A 23,329-nucleotide genomic window follows, 5' to 3' on the forward strand; every position below is an offset into this window, starting at 1 on the left:
TTTCAGGATATTTTGTATTCTTTCAAAGAGTCAAATTCTTCTTTACAATTTGCTCGACATGTGTTTCGCTGCCAACAGAGACGGCTTCATCAGGAGCATTTACGCGTGCAATGTCAATTCACAAGCAAACTAGCTTCACTATGATTAGCGTAATTGCAAAGGTAGGCAAAAAGGTTAGCCTGTATTTGGGAAAAACGTAGGATATGAAAAAATAGAATGCGAATGGGACTATTGGCGTATGGGAAACTACACAACACTTTACAGCTTAAACAGTCACAGGGGACCCTGGCAAGACACTGGCCATTTAGGAACTAACGTAGAGATAGATCTTCCTCAGAAGAACCAACAGAAGAAGTAGAGGGGTCTCCCCTTAAAGGGAATCAAGGAGCAGCAGTCCCTCAAAGCTAGCAGTGCCTGCAAGCTCGGCTCCCCTGATATGGGTGCAGAAGCCACCCATAAATAAGCAAAGTGAGGGACGCGAGCTGAGCCGGGTAATCCGTGTGCAGTTCCGTGCATGTGCGCAGACACCGCTACTTAGTAGCAGCAGTGAAGTTTCATTGGCAAATGGCACCACATGTTCATGGAACATGCAAACAGTAGTTGTAGAGGATTACGAATATACGCCGAACACACACTAAGCATCGACAGACAGCAAAATACACAGAAGACACTGCCATAACAAACTATACAATGCACTACATGAGAGCGTAGCCAGGGTTGTCTAACTAGTGGGGCTTGAAGCTAATGTAGTTGGCCCACCCCAAGGGGATTCCGCAGAGGGAATTGTTCTGCCCCCAGCCAAATGAGCAGAAGTGATACTTTCTGTGACAAATTAGGCAAAAAGCCACACAATTTACAATAGGTTTTGTAGGGCAAGACATTAAACAAATCCATTAGATGCCAAATTACCAATAATGGAGAGTAGTATTTTACTATTCATTTTCATATTGCCTTTTCCCACTATATGCCGGTACTATGCCAGTGTACACAATATGACAAACTAGAAGGTGAACACCTGGCACTCTTAATTAACTATTGAAATAATTAGAATTATTGGACTCTCTTCGGAGAAAAGAGAGCTGTATTTAGGGTATTTCAAGGTGCAGGGGAGAAAGTTAACAACCCTGGCATATGGGTTGTACATACAAATAAGGACAAGATAAGTTCCCACTTAGGGAACTCCCGTCCCCTGCACTCTATTTGTGGCTAAGAAAAGCTCAATAAATCTGTATATCCTGAGGGAAATTCAATGTAAATATAGTAATCAGATTACATTCTTTACAAGTACATGATATTTAGGATCATTGGCATTAAAACCAAATGATTTAGGTCCAACTTCAAAGTAAATTTGTTCTCAAAGATGATTTATTTTTCATATGAATATGCCCAACGCGTTTCGAGATAATTTCTCTTCATCAGAGGCTGTAATAGTTCATTCAGTGGTCAAAGAATTCTAAAGAAATGCAAAACAAATGTATCAAAATTCAGTTTTGAACAACTCATAGTGTCAAAGACAAACTTCCCCCTGTGTAAACATGATGGGGGATTTTGTCCTTACAACAACTCAGTGCTACTAGAAACCATAAATACATGTTCAAGTGTTCTCACAGTCAAATTAATCTCTAATACATGTTTAACGGATGTTTGGTGCCAAAGGGCCTAGTTAAACAAGTAGTTCTTTACATAAATTGTAGCCTAAACGAAAAAATTGGTATATACCAATGTTGTCAAAAAAACAAAGCATGCTGTGTAATCCTTGTAAAAGGGTAAAGGGGAAATACTCAACAATGTAGCTCCAAATGGAGAGGTTGTGAGAATCCCCTGTTGTGGAAAAAATAGAATCCTGTATAAAAAGTAGTGTCAGCAAAGTGCGCTGCCTACTAACTTATCGGAGTTGTTAGGAGTGGGTAGAGACTTACTTTATCAATGTCCAAGCTGTTAATCCGTGCTTCAATTGAAAGCAGTGTATAATGGACTTCAATGGGACAAATGTGCGCTCCAAGTCTCGTCAGCGGCACCTTGAAAAAATCGCGCCATGTGTTAGTGTTATATAAATTACTAGTGTAAGAGCAGACTCTGACTAAGGGTGTTAGGTAAGTATTAGAGTGGCCGTTGGAAAGAGGGTGCCATCCCCACTGTCAAAGCCTCCCATTACGTGATGAGATAGGACCAGAGTACTTACTGGTGTCTCAGTCGAAGTGTGGAAGTCGATAGAGCCGATCCGGACAAGCGCTGTGATTGTGGCTGTCAAGATGGTGGCTAATGTATGCGTCATTGGTGTAACGTCATCACGTTGGAAAGTGAATGACATCACAGATGTCAACAATGCGGTCGCGTCATGATGACGACTTACTGTGAGATAACTTGGAGAGGGGAAATTTGTGTATTGCGCCATGTCCTAAATAATGCCTATGACGTCACTGTTTAACATTAGGATCTCTGCCGTGTGGAAAAACAAAAATTCACATTGTCGAGAAATGTTCGTGAGTCTTGTCCCGTATGCGGCAAAGCCTATGTGTCTTGTCACGTATGCGGCAAAGCCTGTGTGTATGGTAATTTTGTATAGAGGAATGTCATAAGTACTGGGTGACCAGCGACACTGACATCTGTAAATGCCCACTCAGTTCCTGAGTGGGAATTTACAGATTTTAGGTGGGCCTTACCCGCTCAGGCCCTACCCTGCCTATGCATCTGCACATTATAAAAACAATTATACCATTCTGCGAATCTAGAAAGGGCTACATTGAAAATGTATAATTCATGCATTTATCGCCTTTTCAACTTGCCAAGACAACACCTTTAAGGCAAGATTACACATGACAGTGCAGAAAGACACGGCAGTAAAGTGAACTGGGTACATTGTTTAAATGTAGAGAGAACAAATATTGACAATAATAACAGGCATTGGCAAAGCCAACAGTTTGGACTTTTGGTTAGGCACGGCATAGGCATTTACCAGGCACTAATATAATGGTGCTACCTAGCCACAAGATGGCAACAACTGGAAAATGGATCAAAAACCTGGGCATATGATAGCAGTACCCGGCAATGCCTGTCTAATACCGACAGCCAAAACTGATGGCTTTATTGTTGCTTATTTTTAACAGGGCCTCGGTGCATGGAAGAGATATAGATCAAGTGGCTAAAGACACACTCGGTTAAGACATTTTTATTACACCAGTAGCCTTTCACAGTTGCAATTTAGTCATTACCTCTCAGCAGACAGCTTAGAAAAAGCACTGGCATGCTAAGGTTTGGTGTTACGGCCTAATAAAACGAGTTCAAAGAAATCCCAGAAGGATGTGTTTAGGGCGGAGAGAGGAATGTAGTGGGTAGGAATGGCAATAGGGATTAGCATGGCCATGGGGCAACAATTGGTGGGTAAATAACCAAACAACACCCACAAGCTGTGTATCCCTCCTCATATACCATCTCTCTCCTACCTATACTCCAACACAATAGTTTCAGCTTATAGGTGGCGTTAAAACACCATCTAATAGTCCAAACCAAAAAGCAACGTTATTTTAACCCAACCACCCAGGGAAAAAAAGTACCACACATTTACACCTTGGTTACCCACCTCCTTGTCAATGGTACACATTTGTAATCCCCAGCAGCAGGTGGCCTGGTGGTTCACTGAACTCCAAAATGGGAGCAATAGTCATCACAGTTACATGCATGATAGGGCAATGCACTGGAACATGATACAAGTATGGCAGTGCAGTATTACACATACAAAACAAACACAGTCCATGTGAGTGAACACACAAAACTCACCACATAGAAGCAGACAACTTACCTTAGACTTTGCGCCAAGTTGTGATACCTTGCTCATCACCAGCACTCCCACAGCTTGTCCATGGTGCCACGGGACACAGATGGAACTCGGAGGATGGCGGATGTATGGCGCCCAACTCCAAAGCGTGAAGGCATCACCTCCTGTAGGAACAAAAGACATGGCTACAACATGCATCGTACAGACACAATTCCTTGTAATAACTTCATGTGCGGCTAGATCTCTTTACAGACACATGAGGTTTTGATTGAAAATACACAGCAAGCCGCCTGGTTCGCCACGCCACTGATTGTGCATCAAGAGCCAGTGAGGGCCGAGAAGGAAGATGTAACTTTCCTTTTTCAGCAGGATAATAGTGAACAGATGACTTACATTCCAAAATGTTGTTGCAACTTGCAAACCTTCTCTGTATAAGGGCATGTATTTTGCATGACAGATATCGCTCTGCTGTCAGAGATTCGAGAATGGGAATTAAAACCTCATGTTCTTGGATTAGACCCAAATAGTCACATGTTTGGGTCACCCTGCTGTGATTCCAACCCTCTCAAATCCAGAAATATCCAACCCAAAGGCTCTCCCACTGCTCTTAAAGGGGGATGTCTCAGTATCCCACTGGTCAGCTATAGTGATGTTGATTATCCTGGTGTCAATGTATTGGGTGCTTTCCTTGCACCAGGTGTTTGGAGTGGGAAGTTTTGTCTGGGAATCCTTCAACTAGTGTCAGTGGCTGGGTCGGGGGCCTGTAGACTCGGAGCTCTGATCCTGGGCCTATGGCAAGTGTTTGTCTGTCTTTGGTGTCAGATTCTTGGAGTGTGCTATACATGCTCCATGTATGTATTACAGCATGCCACCAAGCTGTTCACCATTGCAAGATGGCTGTGTGTAAATGTTTGCTTCTAGGACAATGATGGTGGAGCCAGTAAAAGAGGTTGTGTCGGCAGGATGCGCTGTGCTTGATTTCACAGGTGTTGTTTTATATAACCGAGTTATTGTGTGATCTTGTGGATTGTCTTCTTTTCGCTTGAGTTGAGAGCAAGCTTGCTCTCCTCGAACCCCTCCTCGTTCCCTTTAGGATCCTTGGAGACTTGTCTCAACCTCCCGTGTTGTTGTGACAGTCTTCCTAGACACTGGCACGATGGCCCATCTGTGTGCTATTTCTTACAAGCTGTCTGGTCATTAATCGAGAAGGAATTTTGCATCTCTGAGACTGTTGTGAATATTGATGCTTGCTCATTTTTGTTTACTGTTACATGGGGATACAGTTTCTCCTAAGTCCTCAGTTTGCCCTTGCTTTTATTTATGTGGCAGTCTAGTACAGCGGTTTGGGGGAATTCTGGGGAACCTGAGAGAAAGTGTCTACGGGGCCACTGACAGCACAGCGTTGCTTCCAATACTCTCAGGCCCTTCTACTCCTACCAGGACCAACAGTTAGTAATTGCTGGTCACTGAGCCTGGTCTTAGATATAGTGGAAGATAACACATGATCGATTAATGGAATCTTCTACTGAATATAGTTTCTACTATGCTTACTCAATAGCTGTTGTTAATTACAAACAATTGCATGATTAAAACGTTTAGTTATTGTCTACTATGACTGATCTCATTAAGGACATAATGTTCTGTTGTTGCCCTCAACTTTGAACACCTGCTGGGTGCACTAGCATTAATCCTCTCACAGGGTTACCAGTCATTTCAGTTTCATTTCATTTCACGCCAGAGGTGGTGCTTAGGAAGGGGTTGGAAAGGAGGACAGAGAGAATGTTTTGGTTGAGAAATTCGATGTTTGTCCATCAACTCCGGCATATATTTCCTTGCATCTTAGTTGTATTTTGTGCTCTCAGGGTCCCTTGCCGGTCTCCAGCAATAGCCTTTCTCCCTCAACTCGGTGTTAAGCTACAGTAAATGTGGTTGGTTTCCGCTCCCAGAGACCATGCCTACACAGTTTTTCACAGTGACGCATTGCTTTATTTTAATCTGGTGCACCATCTTACATTTCTAAGCTCTGATCATACCTGGTTCGATATTACCTTGAAAGCTGCCCTTACTTTATTAATTTTTTCCTACAACGATCCCTCAATTCTGGTTTTCCCACATTAGCTATGATTAGATTTCTCTTATCCTAGACCTGTTTCTTAATCTATTGATCCTCGGTCGATGGAATATTATTACAATTTATGGCAAATTTGATTTCATTGACCAGGACTGTACTTTCTTGGCGTGGGCTTTTTGTTGTTCAGTCACTCCGCTTCGTTGGTACTTACTTTGCATGACCCTTATCCTGGAGGCACAGGGCTCTGGGGGAAAATGTTTATGGAGTTTTGATGTCTAAATTGCTTTCTTCAATTTGTGGTTCCTGACTGACATTGTATTGCTATCTAGCTAATCAAGAAATATTCCAGATGGTAGACTGTTTTATTGTGGTCAGGAGTAGCTTTTTTTCTCTCTGGTCCTATTGGTCATGTTTTGTGTGTTCCCCATAAGTCGCAACAGAAGCTGGCGCACTTCCTCTTTTCCCAATTCTGACAAGGAATGGGGAAAGACTTTTCTGGATTTGCTATAATTGCCTTTGTTGCTGTAGAATTGTTTCTTTGTTTATAGCCGTTTGTCTTGTGGTTTGTGCAATTGGCGTGTTTGTGTGTGCGCTCTTCTTGATTCTGGCTGACTGTGACTGGTGGTGCCTTTCAGCAGCGGGGACAGCTTTTGGTGCCACTGGGGTGCGGATAGCTCCTGAAAGGCTACCAAGATTCTAAATGATTCATGGGATAGCCCTCAAAGGATCGTGATTGTTTTCAGTGGACGCCCTAAATATTTCCTAAAATGAGGGCATGCGACTGGGCGTAGCGAGGGAGCCCAAAATAATGAAATGAGGCTTAGGGTGCTAAATGATGCATTTTGCATTACAATTTTTAAGAAAAATGGGATAAAAAAAACTATACAATTTACAATTGTTTTCCTAGGAAAACATTAAAAATATCCAGTAAATGACATGATTTGTTGGCAGAAATGCATGGAGACAATTCTGAGTGGCCTAAATATTTTCTTAATAATTAAGGGGTCCGGACCGTCCTGCCCCGAGATAATGTTTTAAAATAACGTTCTGAAATGACACATTTTGCAGCATAATTTATGATGAAAATGAGGTAACAAGCCATCCAATATAAAGTCAGTTGATTCTCTAGGAAAACAGATGAAACATCCCAGTAAATGCTGTGTCACCAACAATACTCTACAAAGGAGCACTTTATACCATTTCGATGAGGCTCCTGACATAACCTATCTATGCCAGCAATGGTCGGTGTAAATCACTTGCATGCGACTGCTGCCTGTCACAACCTATCTATGCCGGTAATGGTCAGTGTAAATCACATGCATGAGGCTCCTGGCACAACCTATCTATTCCGGTAATAATCAGTGTATATCACTTGCAAGAGACTACTGCCACAACCTATCTATGCCAGCAATGGTTGGTGAAAATCGCTTGCATGAGGCTGCTGCCACACCTTATCCATGCCAGTAATAGTCACTTTTTTATACAATTAGTTTTAGGACATTGGCTAGGCCAAATTAAAAGACTAAACAAAAACTCAATTTTTGAAAAAAGTATTAACATTAAATTAACATTGTTGAAGGTTTTATTAAGCACTGAATGATGTCTTTGAAAAACACATCACCACATGCTACTAATATAGTGTGGTCTATCTACTATTTTCCACATAAATAGAGCCGTAACTAAGCACTGCATGGAATCATTGCCTAACAGTATACAAAAGCACAGTCAATGAGGGTCCAAAGGAAGGCACAGAAAAGCCAAATAAATCATTCTGGGACATTTGGAGATCCTCATGCATACATATAATGGTGACTCCCAGCATGGACCTTGCATGCATTGTCTATGTGAAAGGACATCCTTGGGGAGGTGCACTCACACACAAAGCTCACATACACAAGCCGACAATGTGCTGTCGTCGTTTGCTATACTTCCATTGTGGCATTGCAAATGGATCAAAAAGTCACGTGATATGGTGTCTGCAGGTTGTGATTATAACCTACATAGTATTTGCAAATTAGATATATCTAGAATCCCTATTTTATCCATCATAGTGTCGCAATAGCTACTAAAGTTCCACAGGAAAACAAGAAATTGGTTTCCTCTCTAACCTTTGACCACATTCATGAAAGCAAACCAAATTTGGCAATCACTGGATCTGGCTAATCCTAAACACACAAGAACTGTCATGAATGTTTTCATGTGGAAACAATAATGTTAATACATTGTTGTTTTTTGTGCTGAGTTTGAGTCAGTGTTAGACTAAAAGAAATCTGATTTCAGAGTGCACCTCTCGAAATTACACAATTTGTTTTTCTATTTTTTATTTGTCTTTGGTTTATACAAACCTTCACAAAATTAAACACAATTCAATTACTTTCTTAGATTACACTTAAATTAAGCTCCCAGGTTTACAACATTTAAATAAAAATACACTATTTTCTAAAAACACTTTATATAATTCAAACCTTTATGGTTAAAAGTCAAATATTGTCACTACAAAACTTTAAAAAAGTTAAAGTCGAATATATTCGCTTAGACCAACCATCCGAACATCTCTAAAATTCATGGGTCAGTAAAAAACAATTAAAGCAGATACCTCCAAGTACAGTAACTTCGATTAAAGTGCAACAGTGCAAAACGTATAAAATCCCACCAGGTCATATTCCAAGATTTGTTTTCATACTATTTACAAGATCCTCATGCCAGCAAGATACTTTATAGTATAATGTATTCCGAGTTTCAGGTTCCAAATCATTTAAAATATAAAAGAGGAAAAACCTGCTTAAGAACAGGGTCCTGCAGATAGCTCCCCATTCCCCAATTTATTGAATGCCAAGTTCTTAAAAACAAAACCTCAAAAGCAAAACCAGTAGAGATGGAATTGGCACTACATCATTGTCTCCAAATAAAATCACTATCCACACATCTTAAATCCATGTCCAATTTCTTACTATAACTCATTCTTAATATCGACAATGCAGGACACTCAATTAACAAATGCTTCAGTGTTTCAACTCGATCTTCAGATCGATAGAATTGACAGTTTCCATCTTTAACTTCTATCAAACTGCACCTCAGAAGGACCTCCTTGGTACGTAAGAGGTTCCATCTGAAGCACATAAAGATCTCTCTAAAAAGTCGATTCGGAAAACATATTAAATATTGTGCAAGGGAGCCCCCTTTTTTGTGCTCGAATGAGAGATTTGATACAGAGGGGTACCCATGAAACTTATCCACTGTCTTTGACCAATCCTAATGCTGCATTGCCATTTTCACCTCTAATACATCATGTTCGAGATCAGCAGTCTTCCAACTTCTTCCAGGATGTATTCACAATATTTAAGGAATTCCTTTAAGAACTTAGACTTACCATTCGTCCTAAACATATTATCATGTAAATGGTGATATAATGTCATCTCAGCCGGAAACCTAATTCTTTTGTACAAACACAATAATCACTGTTTAACTTTAGCCTGCAGCGAGCAAATGACTTATTCAAATTGAATTGCTGCTAAAGGAATACAGTTGGGAAACCCTTAACACTTTCCTCCAATCACTTCAATTATATTTGAGTATTCATGCAGCCATGTTCCCAACAACTCTGTCCCGTACAATAATTTAGGGCAAGCTTCCCCTTCATCATACCACAACACAGGCCTAAATGAAAAACTGACATATTTACTATTAATTTTTTACATTGATAAGCTAACAACAATGCTTTATGCTTTAAGCCAGAGACAAACAGTTTTTTATGAAGTTGTCTAAAAATCATAAAACCCAAACATAAAATGCTCTTCTTATTACTCAATGAAATTTATTCAAGCTCCACTTAAACACACTGTTTTATAATTTTTTGAAAATTCTAAAATTGCAAATGAAATATATCTATAGTACATAATATATCCTAGTATCCTTTTAAGGAAGACTCAGCGTCATATTATCAGCAAATACAGATGATCAAGGAACTGCTACAATTAACTTTGGACCACAACATTTTCACATTTATTGACTGCACATACCAACAGACGAAGGGAGTGGCCATGGGCACCAGAGACGCCCAAGCCCTGGCCAACTAATTTATGGGCATGTTTGAGGACTATGTTGTCTATAAAGACCCAGACTACAAAGACAAGGTCAGACTTTGGACACGATACATTGACGATGTCCTTTGGGAGGGAACAACACAAGAATTTCACGAATTCACTAATCGATTGAACACCAACGAGTTTGGAATTGAATTTACAGGTCTATGCGGCAAGACACAGATCCACTTCCTAGACCTTACAATCCATGCAGAAGGTTAGAGTTTGGAGACATGGACATACAGAAAGGAAATGGAAGTTCATTCCACGTTACATGCTAAGAGCTGTCATTTTAGACCAACCATAGACAACATCCCAATTGGTGAATACACAAGGGCCAGACGATATTGCCAGAAAAATGACAAATTTGAGGAAGAATGTACTCTTTTGAAGACCAGGTTCAAACAACGGGGATATGCGAAAACTAGCATAGAGAGAGCATACAATGTTACAGAGGGAAAGAAACAATCAGAAACTCTTTTGAATAAAAAAGAAGGTCAAACCAAAGCAATGCAAGTAGGATTTATTACAAAATACGGCCAGAATCATCTTGTCTTGCGCAGAGTCCTACAGAAACATTGGTACCTCCTCAGATTAGATGAACATATTGTGAACTATATCGGAACTAAACCAACAATGATATTCAAACTAGCAGACACTTTCAGAAGGATTGTGAGTCCATCATTATTACCGGATGTGAAAGAAAAAAGAGACAAAACATGGCTTGAAGCAGATCACATTGGATTCAGGAAATGCGGAATTTGCACCATGTGCAAATATGCACACGTTCAATCCAAGGAGTATCGTGATATCAATGGACGAACCGTTAAAATCAAACAGTAAATCAACTGTAGAATGAAATATGTGGTATATGGGATTGTTTGCAAGTGCTACAAAACATATATTGGCAGTACCAAGACAGAGCTTCGCATAAGGATTCGCAAGCACATGGCAAAAATTGGGAGCCAGGACCTGAAGTTCCCATTAGCTCACCATTGGCAGACACACCACCAGATGGAAGACAAAGCAGCCATCTGATTCATAGGATAGCAACATATTTCTCAAGGCAAAAGAGGGGGCGAAAGACTAATGAGATTGAGACAAGCTGAAGCAAGAATTATTTGTTTTTTAAAGGCCACTGTGACAGGGTTGAATTCTGATAATGAGATGGCATCCTTCCTTTAACTACAAGCACAACACAACATTGTATAATATAAACCTAACCTTGAATAAAATAATGATAACAATATATCATAAGAGTTTATGTTCACTTAAATTGTTGAGAATTCCCTTGCTTTTCTATTGTTGAATCTGTTTCTATTACAGTCAATGTGCACACCCTGTGCCTACGTATATATCTGATGACAGTAACATGATGTAAGTATTATCACCATAAGCACAGCTGTCTTTAGCCTGAGCACCAGGATGCTCATGTTACTGCAACAATATTCATACTGTTCAGAGCCAGAGAAGCGGGCGTCCCTAGCAAGCTACGCATAGATAGTGCTAATGTATGGGCAGTCACTCTGTCAATTATTACTTTTGTAATCAACTATCTTTTGGATTTAATTATTAAGCAATGATTCTTGATTTTGAACCTATTTCACTGCGGATCCATCGCACAATAAAATATGTACATTTTCCTGCACTTTTACAATGCCTTAAGATGGCGTTTCCAAAACAAAGCACTAGGAAATAGAAAAAAGACTATCTAGTACGAGACGCATTGCAACGAGATAGCCTGGCATTCGGAAACCGAACAACATAATTACAGCAATGGCGCCGGGCTCCCGAGTGTTAAGAGCCAACGCGTATGAGAATTTGAATTACAATCACGGTAATCTGTTACAACGGAATTCTTCCCTAATTTAATGTATCTATATTATTTTCACGGAATATGCCTTAAAGCATGTAAAACAGTCAAGTTTGAAACAGGTTTCTGAACGCGCATTTCTAAGTTCACTGCAGCATCAGACCAGTCGCGCTTACAGCAGGTTGAATGAAAATGCTGCAAGAGAATGTTACACGCGCACGAATATTCCGATGTGCTTAACAATATAACATTAAGATTGAATGTGTACAATATATATACTGGAAAAAAGGCTGTTATCAGCCGAAACACGTGTCAGCGCAAGGGCACTATACAGTGAATAAAATTGATTTATGCAAATTAATCAAGATTTTGTGGTACAATTTTTTTGGCGCAGTCTCGAAAAGCCATCTTTCTCCTGCTACATAATATATCCATTTGCTATACTTCACTGTCGACCAGCGCTCTGGCAGCCTTCGCAATGTGGCATCGCAAATGGATCAAAGAATCACGTGATATGGTGTCTGTAGGTGGTTATTATAACCTACTTAGTAGTTGCAAATTGGATATATCTAGAATCCATATTATATCCATCATAGTGTCACCGTAGCTACTACAGTTATATAAGATAACAAGAAAATGTTTTCCTCTCTAACCTTTGACCTCATTCATGAAAGCAAACCAGATTTGGCAATCGCAGGATCTGGCTAATTCTAAATACTCATGAACTTTCATGAGTGTTTTCATGTGGAAAAAATAATGTTAGTACATTGGTGTTTTTTGTGGTGAGTTTACAATACACCCAAAGAAATCTGTTTTCTAAGTTCACCTCTCAAAATTACACACTTTGATTTTGGTTATTTTATGGCACACACACAGCCTTTACCTGGAGCTGGTGAATGCCACAAGCTTTTAAAAAATGGTTCAGCCAAACTCTAAATATTCACTTTTTAGAACAAAGAAATGTAGCTCTAATTTGGATCTGCACAGTACGTCTGACGTGCAAAGAAATAAACACGTACTTAAAATGTGTATTCTGAATGTATATTGCGTATGCGGATTGTGAATGTGTAGCCCAAATGCGTATCCCATATATGTAACCCAAATATGCCTTCCGAAGGTGTGTTGCGGAAATCTATTCCAAATGGTTTACATGACACTTTACATAGGAAATTAAAAAAACGTTTACCTAAGTAACTTCTGACATTATCCATTAAACATCACCAAATTCGCCATTGCTAAACACACAAGCCAAATTTGGTGACATTTGATTAACCTTAGATGTTTAAAAATAAGGTGAAAAATAATATGTATTTCCATTGGGTTTTCCATAGCGACATACAACAGACTAGGAATGCTAGTAATATGATTCACATAGACAATACTATAAGAATGTATGCATACTCATCCCCCACAGACATATATCTACACACCACATACACACACAGACAGCCACATCCCACACAGGAATATGCTAAGAATATGATGTGTACGCATGTGGAATATATTCAGAATACAATTAAACACAATTCGCACACAGAATTAGTTCATAATGCAGTAAGGATGGGCGATCGGCTCAGAGTACGCAGACGCAGAAACAAATGGGACACAATCATTATATGCTAAAGGAAAACCAACAACCAGCAGTATGCACATACACGCACTAACGTATGTCACCCATCCACACCTCTCCCACATGCACATACATATATGTACATATATATATATATATATATATATACACACACATACACGAAAAATTCTAACTGACAATATTGGGAAAAGTACATGCACAAGGGCCAACATCATTAGACACTTTGAGGAACACACACATACATGCACACAGGGCCTCGTTACAACCCAGGCGTTAAGGGGTTAACGGCGCCGTAAAAGGTGTCGGCGCCGTTAAACCCTTAACGCCTGATTACGAGGTCCCTTTGCGGGTGGCACTTTAACGCCTGCTTTTAGCAGGCGTCAAAAAACCAACCCGCAAAGGGACCTAGGAGCTAATTACGGCACCGTAATTTACGATGCCGTAATTAGCGCCTTCCCCAGTCCCATTGAGCACTATGGGGCAAAAATGGGAATGGGGAAGGGCCATGGCGGCATGGGGAATTACCGCCCTGCCAACCTCGGAATGGGGCGGTAATTCCCCATTCCGCCATGGCGGAGTCGGTAAGTTAAGTTACCAGCATGGACCATGGTGCTATTAGCACCATGGTCCAACGCCTGGGTAGTAATGAGGCCCACAGTCAAACACAAAGGAAACCAGTGGGCAAAACACCTTTGTAAATAGAGTTGAGGCAACCACAATCAAAGGGTAACATCTACAAGCACAGGGAATGCCATAGGTAAGGCTAAGATCAACACTGCAAAACAACAGCAAATGAAAGTCTACAAACATTAAAAATGCAAACATTAGGGTTGCTACAGTCAGTGTAAATTAAATATTTCTCAAGCATAAACTTACTCACACTACAAATTAAACCTTTAGTCACACTGCAATACTACTTCACAACACTCACTTTAAAAAATCAGTAGGTTGTGAGGAAGCATTGTTATGCTTGAGACATATTTAACTTCCCCTGAGTGTATGCAGTCAACTTAACAATGGCATACCCCATGTTTATCGACTTTACTTTGTTGTTGTTTTATAGTGTTGTCATGAACCTTAACGACATCAATACCAGATTAAAACATTTGGGGTAAAAGAAGCATTCATTCAATATCACTAACTGGTCATATTATGTGAACATCTAACTATTACCAATTATGTAATGTTTTTGTATTTGAATTTGGGGTTTTATATAGCGCTAACCTGCCTAGTAAGCAACACAGTGATGTATGAGTCGTTGCGGGTAAAATATGAGGTCAGGAGGCAGAATTACAATATGATATGGTCATTGAACAAACTTCAAATGAAAAGCATTTTCTTATTACAGAAACCTCAACAATTCCCAGCTCAAGAAAAATTCAAGTACGAACACACACATAGTTGTTGGTTGATGGTGTATCATACAACAGATTTATGAACCATTAATATCAGAGGTCAGTGCGCAGTATTAAACAGTGCAGCATAGAGACCTATCTCAGAATAGACTCCATTGTATAAAGTTTTTTTTAAAGAACGCATTGAAACTAAGTACAAACTGTTGCTAATATTTACACAGTGACTACAAACTATGGATAAAGGGCACGCATTGAAGCTGATACCTATAAAGACTGAGCAATTCATAATTGAAATCTGAGACCAAATTGAGCAAACTTGAATTAAAATGATTTGTAATAACCCCAAAGATTGAAAGTGTCCTTTCTTTACAAAACTACAGAAAGCTGGCGCATACTGGATGACCCATCTAAGTAATTCTATATAATAATTTGGAAGGCTATTGTTGCACACATTCACAGAGATGTAATACTTTCTTTTCCTCTTATTCCTTTTTTCCTCATGAAGGGCAGAATGAGACCCGGGTCCGAAACACGTGTCAATCTATTCATGTCAGAGCCCCATATAGATTTCGTCCTCGTTCCACTCATGATGAAATGTATGGACCTCACTCAGACAATTGTTCCATTATTTGGGGGGTTATATACTAAAGTTTACGGACAATGTAAATGATTACCAGAACAGACCTTTCATATGTCAAAGCTGACCACATGTTCTGCATGTATATCAATTGTTGAATTTGTTTACAAAAAAATTAGCATTTTGAATGTTTCATTAAAACATTAGAAAGATATCTAATATGATGTCATGCCTGCTGGACATACCTCTGGACCAGGAACGACTTCTCCATACAAAATGAGTTACGCCCATAGAACCACTAGACCATTCTACTAAAAATGGAGGTTGTTCGATGCATTGCCCGGAAAACGACGTCTGCATTTTTCACGTCGTTAAAATTCACGTGATTTAGGTCCGTCACGTGTTTCACGGCAGTGCGTACATAAGCAGCGTGGAAACTCGCTGCTTCTGATTAAGTCAATTTTGGGGTTTTGGTAGCTGAACTCCGGACCTGCGTGCTCGCATTCCCTTCAGCAACTTCTTTGGCCTATTTTTGAGCGTGTTTCCTACACACGCTAATTCCGGAGCTGCGTGAATCCTGTTCGCGTGCCAAATCTACGCGTGGACACTGTCTGCAAGCGCGGCTGTTCTGAACTGCGTGAATCCTGTTCGCTTGCGAAGTCTCCAGGCGGACGCTGTCTGCAAGCGCGGCTGTCCTGAGCTGCGTGAATCCTGTTCGCGTGCCAAATCTCCACGCGGACGCTGTCTGCAAGCGCGGCTGTTCTGAACTGCGTGAATCCTGTTCGCGTGCCAAGTCTCCACGCGGACGCTGTCTGCAAGCGCGGCTGTCCTGAGCGGCGTGAATCCTGTTCGCGTGTCAAATCTCCACGCGGACGCTGTCTGCAAGCGCGGCTGTTCTGAACTGCGTGAATCCTGTTCGCGTGCCAAGTCTCCACGCGGACGCTGTCTGCAAGCGCGGCTGTCCTGAGCGGCGTGAATCCTGTTCGCGTGTCAAATCTCCACGCGGACGCTGTCTGCAAGCGCAGCTGTCCTGAGCTGCGTGTATCATGTTTGCGTGCTAATATCTACACGCGAACTCTGTTTTCAAGCGTGGCTGGCCTGGCTGCGTGTAATCTATCGCGTGCTATCCTGCACGTGGTTTTCTGAACTATTGTTGAACCTATGGTGCCTGTGACAGTTAACAGGTGAAATTCTAATTTGTGTTCATCGTGGGAAAGGAAGTATTTCATGAACTATTGGAAGGTTATTGTGCACAGTACTTTGGACGCTATCCTGTGGTGCACCAACCCGGTATCTAGCGAGAGCCTCGTGCCGTTCGGGATAAGTCTCCCTTACTAATCTTCCCTTCCTTTGTCGTTTGTTCAACTCCTGGTTTTCTTCAAGGAACCTTTGTGGATTACTTCAGTTTTTGCCATAAGGTCAGTGTCTGAATTAATGCTAAAACTGTGTTATCTTAGTAATTCGATTGGGACAGTTTCTTATGATACTGTATCTATCCTAGGCATACTTCCTACACAATTCCCACGCCCGTTCCAGTGATCCATCTCTCTGCCTGTTTTATCCAGTCAGAGAGTTGTATCATTTGGAAGGTCTAATTTGACCTGCCTACAATCAAGTCGTGTGAAAATAGGATCCGGAAGAGCCCTACCAAATTGTATCCTTTATTGGTTACCGTATCCTTTTCAGTTGATACATTGGTGATTTATGACATATGAGCATTGGTTAACAGAGGAGCACGCACCTGCTCACATGTTTTCCTAAATCTCAATTCACGCATTTAAGCAGGAACCTTAACTTTGTCATTCCCAATATTTGTATCTTGTTATAGATAGCAGCCTTTGCTCTTTTTAAGTTTCTTTCTTCTGCATAGAGGCAGAGAACGGATGATGGCACAGGGGCAATGCGCTTTTTGGAAGCAAGTCCACGGAGAGCAACAGAGGTTCAAATCCTGGATCTGCGCTTAGAACCCAAACGCTGGTAGGGTATTAGGCAGTGTTATGAAATAAAAAATAAAAAAATTACACAGATAGTAACAAAGCTTAGAGAGTGCCTTGCCTTAAGATGAATTATAGATTACATTTGCTTATCTCGTTTAAAAATTGTAAACAAATTCATAGCCACCAATCAGATGTAGTCAAGGCACTACATTGAGCCTACACACCCATATCGATAATGTTTATCTTACTGCATGTATATTTGCACCAGTCCGGCTCTTTGTTTATGTCAAGTTATGTAAATATAAAAGCTTTTATACTGCACACCTTCACCATCGCTGTGATCTTATAGTACCGGGTCTTGACCGGATAGTGGCGTGCTGTGCCTCTACCCGGGGTGAACCAGATCCGTAGTCTGTGGTGGAAAGGAAATGGGAGAATGGTGAGAGGATAAGAAAACTGATAGTGGGATAAGATTTTTGTAAAAGGCTTGTGTGTACAACCATTGGCAGTGGATTAAGTAAATGCTGATTAGAAAGATAACGAGTAAAACCCGCCAATCAGGTCAATTTCAAGTACAGTGATGTTTATGGTAATAGATTAAGCCATAGCACTATTGTGGGATGGACTTGAAATGTGCTCACGCGTCCCCTTGAAGTGTGGAGTCGCCCTGACCAGAAAGTACCTAATACAAATCCCTCCCAGAAAACCGGGTGGATGATCTAGAGATGCTGACAAACTCCCAATTCCAAGGGTGCATAAGGTCAATCCTCCTGGTGCCAGACGGGCTTGGCAACTTGATGAGCAAGGAGATTGACTTTTCAGTGTTGGGTGACGTGAGAAAGGGGGCTGCCTTACTTTCACATTTTACTGATAAGTACCTATCTACAGTAAGACAATATAACTCAAGCTCCCTAACCAGGCATGTGCCACTTTTCCAACGAAGGCACATAGTATGTCCTGCTGGGTGGGGGTCTAGGCTAACACCATAACAACAGCCTCTGTACCAGTGCTTGACCTCCTGCGCTGCCTTCGACACAGTGGAGTTTATCTTTAGCATTGTCATGGGAGGATAGCTCAGGGGCTACGAGCTCGCTTTGGAAGCAAGACGACACGGAGCACTACAGGTTCGATCCCCGGCTCTGCGCTTAGAAACCTCTGGGTATTAAGTGCGTTATAAATAACCTATCATATCATATCTTGGTCTCCCCACGGTTTGTTGGTCATGGGATTTGCATGGGGGCACTCAGGCGATCTTACTCATTTCTGCAAGGCAGGAGCTCTGCTGTCTATTTGGGTCAGTACTGGTTCATTGGGAAGGACGAGTGTGAAGGAAGTACTGTCCGTCTCCTAGTTATGGCACGCGCTGTTTAATATGTGTGTCAGCCCACTCCCCCAGAAGATTCTATCTTTTGGCTTGGCGCCGATCTTGTGCCAATAGCATGCAGATTTATCTGAGTGAGGACGGCATTTCAGACCAATAGGAGGGGTTAAGTGGGTGATTAATTGCTGTGTAGAAATAGAACAGAAACAATTGGCTCCAATTTAATGTCAGAAAGACTCAATTTATCGTGTTCAGTAGATTGGTAACTCTCTAGGAGCGCATCACTACCAACCTTCTTTTCCCCTCCATCAGTATAAAATAAAAGGTACAAAACCCATATGTGTGGTGGGCTTCTGGCTTATCAATGTTGGCACCGGTAGTTTGTGAAAGTGAAGGGTGTATTGTATCAGCTGCATAATTTCAAACACGTACTCCACTGTGACCCAGGTGATCACGGGAGTCTTGGCTAACTGGTATAGCCTACGTGCCCATTTACTGCAATGTGCCCAGAAATGCTGCAGTCAGGCTGGTATTTGGGAACTGGTAGGGCAGATCACGTCTCAGAATTTCTTTTCATGGCATGCCAGTTAGGAAGAGGGTTGAGTTTCGAAACTGGCTGTCTGAGTCACAACATGTTGTTTAACAACATCCTGCTTAATTTATGTTGTCCTCTATCTGAGACTGCACCCACACAGCTCACCACATGTAACCTCTTCCCCCATGACTTCTTCTTCCATCATTTCAATCAAGACTGTGTCATAGTGTCATCCTCACAATCTTCCCAATTGCTTCATTGGTGTGGCCTGTCTGGGTATATTATCTTACTGTAGCATGGTATTTTCTGCTGGGCATCAATGGTACAGGAAACATGATAAGTGTTATTACATGGTTAGGCTTGACTAATTGCACTATACATATCTACTGTGGCATGGAACATTTTATACTGGGCATCAATGGTAAAGCAAACATAATAAGTGTTATTATGTGGTTAGAATGGTCTAGTTTTATGCAGCCAGTGTGGCTATGTTTTCTTACAGTGGCATGGCATTTGTACCGATGTAGAGGAGGTCCCAAATAAAGCTGCACTCCAGTCGCCCATTTTGAAGTACCAGAAACGTTCACACCGAGATATGTGATGTATGATGAGCAAATAAACCAGCAGAGAGCCGCAGTAGGGCTCTGCCCAGTACCTATTAGAAGAACAGCACCTATTGACGTACCAATACCAAGAAAACCATGGACAGTAAGGTATCCATTAAGAAAACCCTACCAACAAATGAAATGAAATGAAGATTACCCAAGTACAGTCCCGGAAGAAACCAAAAATGTCTTGATGGAAGATGAATGGTGACGTCACGAGGGCCCGGACTGACTCGCAGATAGAAGAAATGACAACCAGAGAATGATGCAAAGAGACGAAACGCCATGAGAAAGGATATTGTGACTTAAAGTAACAGAACGATGTCCAAATGTAAGAAAATTAAGCTGTAAGCAAATTGAAGATAGTCGACCAGTTTACACCTGTAAATATGCTTGGAACCGCGAGAAAGCTAAGAAAACAGTGCGGCTTGCTATGCTTAGTAGAAGAGTAGTGCGGCAAGCGCCATTATACATAATCTACCTCAAACAAAGCACATTATTATAAGTATATTTCTACTTTGCACAAGAAGCAGAATCAACCCAGTTTACTAAAGGCCATACAAGAAAAGCTTCATATTTAGCAAAACGAGAAGAGACGGCTGAAACAAAACTCAGCAGAGGCAACTCGTGCCAGGAAAGCCAAGATCATACCAATAGAAGAGGCGAACAGTAGCTACATCTAATTGAAACTAAGAACAGAATATCCTGCCTCTGAAAGGTTGAGATAAGAAGGCGAAGGCAGGTGGTGGGTGAAACGAAAATCAAATACACAAATTGAGAGAAAAGAGACACATTTACGGTGTCGGAATCACGTGACCAGCCTAGCAAGAAGAAACAAGGGCTTACACCTACGCTTGGCACCTGACCAGGCAAAGATATCAGAACTTTTCCAGATAGAAGATGCAGTCTCGAGACCAACCACAGTGAAATAATTGACACATGGCTACTAAAGTGATGTAACCATAATCGGAGGAAGGCCGGGTAACTAAGAGGCACAGCGCACCTGGCTGACCATTCTGCGTGCTGCTAAGCGAAGTGGAAAAGTATGCATGGGGTGGTGCCAACCCAATCACAATGGACCAAATAATCTAGGGTCCTATAGTTAGTAGAACCAATGATACGTCATACTTTTAGTGACGTCTACAGTAGTAATTTTTGAAGGAAGGGCTTAGACGCCCACCTGACAGTGTTTACCCAATCCCCTCACTCCGTTACCATATACAGATATAGTACCTATAGTAAAGTTACCTTTTCCTTACCAATAGAATTGCATGTTAACTTTTGAGTGTTACACGTCACTGATGATGATTTTTTAGTATAAATGTTACAACTTGTATGAAGTTCGTTGGAGTTGAAGCGAGAAGGACAATCACATCACTGCTGATATCCATAACTCCCTGTTTTTTGTACTTATCATTAAACAGACTCCCTTTGCCAAACCATTGAGTTGTCCTTATTGATTGGTGTTGGAGTAATAAATCTGCACCCCCATCCATCTCACGGGTGCAGCTATCTTGTCTTAAAGTGCTTCTGAGCAAACCTCGGCTCTATGGGTCGGCCGGGGGTTTCAGAGTACACTTGGTAGCAGCGTTTCATGGTTATCGATTATCGATTAGAATAAGACACCCATTGACCGTTGACATAAAGTAACTCTAGGTCCTCTGCAATATCACGTGTCCTCTGTCATTCGGCTGAGTAGACCGTGAAGCTCCCTGTAGATAGTGGTAGATTAAAGATAAAGAATCGTCAGAACGAGGTCTGAAGGAACCCGTGTTACCCACCTAAACCATTCCCATTCCTATGGGCAGCTGAGCGGGAGAAAAGCCGAAGAAGGCAGTGACGAAGGCGGTGATCCCGAGGATCCAGAGAGGAAACATGCGAACGGTGAGTGAAAAAGACTAAGGCCCTCATTACGACCCTGGCGGAGATCGCGGTGCAATATGCACCATGGAGCATGGCGGAAAGCTGCCGATACCGCCATGGGGGTTGGCGGATTTACCGCCCCATTCCGACCTTGGCGGGGCGGTAAATCCCCATTCCCCATTTTACCCTTCCCCATTCCCATTTTTGCCCCATAGGGTATAATGGGAGTGGGGAAGGCGTTAATTACGCCACCGTAAAATACGGTGGCGTAATTAACAACAAGGTCCCGTAGCGCCATGGATTTCTCCGCCCGGAAAAACCAGGCGGAAAACGGCTCCATGGCGCTACGGGAACTCGTAGTAGGGCGGAAGGGTCCGCCGCGAATACCGCTGGCGTAAACCCACTCCGCCAGGGTCGTAATGAGGCCCTAAGTGTTTTGGCAAAAGTGCATGCTTTAGAACAAGTAAAGGGAAAAGGTAACGGAGGGAGGCGGAGAAAACAAAATATAGCCAGAAGTAGAGAAGAATATATATATATAGGGGGAAGGGAATAATGAATCGAGAATAACTAAGTAAATAGAGGAAAAATACCGCGGAGGACACCCGAGAAGAAAGAGGTTACCGGGGAGGACACCCGAGAAGAGAGAGGATTCGCCTTATTCCTACGCTAATATAGCGGCTAGAAGAAACTTGTATCCAGAGTCCCAAATAAAGGGGAACAAATAGACTACCACGCAATTAAAGGCGCAGCGAAAGGGGTACGTTTAAACTTCATTTCGGGGTAATTTTAGAGGCAGAGATACATGTGACCAGCTGGGGTTGGTCTAGTCTGTTAAACGTCTGTCTTACATGTTGTTTGTGTGGCATCATAAGTCAAAAAATTTCTTTAGAAGAACTGACTTACATTTTATGCGATTGAATAACTGAGATATTATAGTATACGAATTGATGTTTTTTGAGTAAAATAGAAGATATCAAATTTTGTGGCAAAAAATCGGATTGGAGCTTGCAGTGATTGGTGTTCGCTCACATTGTGGGAATTGTTTAAGTCACGTGAAGCTGTGACAAGTGTTATATAAGGAGAAAGGGAACAGATTTAAACATGGAGGACATAACTCCATTAGCACACCTGTGCAAACAGTTGCCGAAACATGCACCTAAACTGAAGAAATACAGTACAGAGTGGGTTAAAAGAACCGCCCACAAAATGTTTATGCCGTGGCCACAGGGCGATCCTTATCTAAAGCTGTTTTGCAACACATGAGGACATATTTGCACGCCGCATACACAGGCAAAAAGTTAGACAAACGCCTAGCTGTTCTAGAGCTTTAGAAGATGTATGAACAAGAGAAGGGAGAGGAGCCGCCAATAGATTGGATACTTAATGTATGTTCAGAGGGGGGTGAGATGCCTACCGCGCCACCCGCCACATCCGAAATGAAGATTGAAGCAAATAAAGATGAGGGGTTATACCCGCTGAGAGAACTTAAAGCAGCTAAAGGGTATAGTAACCCGGCATATGAGTCACCTATGCAAAGTAGTGATGAAAATCAAGGGAAAGAAAAAGAAATGGATATTACCTCCACAGTCCCAAGGGACAAGAAGAGACGTGATGATGAAAAAAGGGACCAGACACAGACAAGTGCATCTCTCGACAAGGAGAGAGAAGGCAAAAGATGGAAAGGAAGTGAAGATAGAACTGATGAGATAGCATTCGCAAAAGACGAATGGATGGGAGGGCAAATTTTATTGAAACTCGTTGGCAAAGGCATTGATAATGCAAAACAAAAGGAGAGGCTAGACAA

General features: G+C 41.5%; 1 protein-coding gene across 3 annotated transcripts in view; it reads right to left on the reverse strand.

Moving 5' to 3' along the window:
• RP1L1 (RP1 like 1) overlaps positions 1-23,329 on the reverse strand; it is a 283,312-nt gene that overhangs the window by 175,338 nt on the left and 84,645 nt on the right. For 2 of the 3 annotated variants that reach the window (XM_069605720.1, XM_069605721.1), the window contains exon 2: positions 3,800-3,939. The gene's annotated coding sequence lies outside the window, so the exon portion shown is untranslated. Of the gene's footprint in view, positions 1-1,919; positions 2,019-3,799; positions 3,940-23,329 lie in introns of all 3 variants that reach the window. The other variant, XM_069605722.1, reaches the window with a different exon arrangement.

The sequence above is a fragment of the Ambystoma mexicanum genome, chromosome 4p (genome assembly GCF_040938575.1).
Source record: "Ambystoma mexicanum isolate Mex_15411 chromosome 4p, UKY_AmexF1_1, whole genome shotgun sequence".
Taxonomy (NCBI): domain Eukaryota; kingdom Metazoa; phylum Chordata; class Amphibia; order Caudata; family Ambystomatidae; genus Ambystoma; species Ambystoma mexicanum.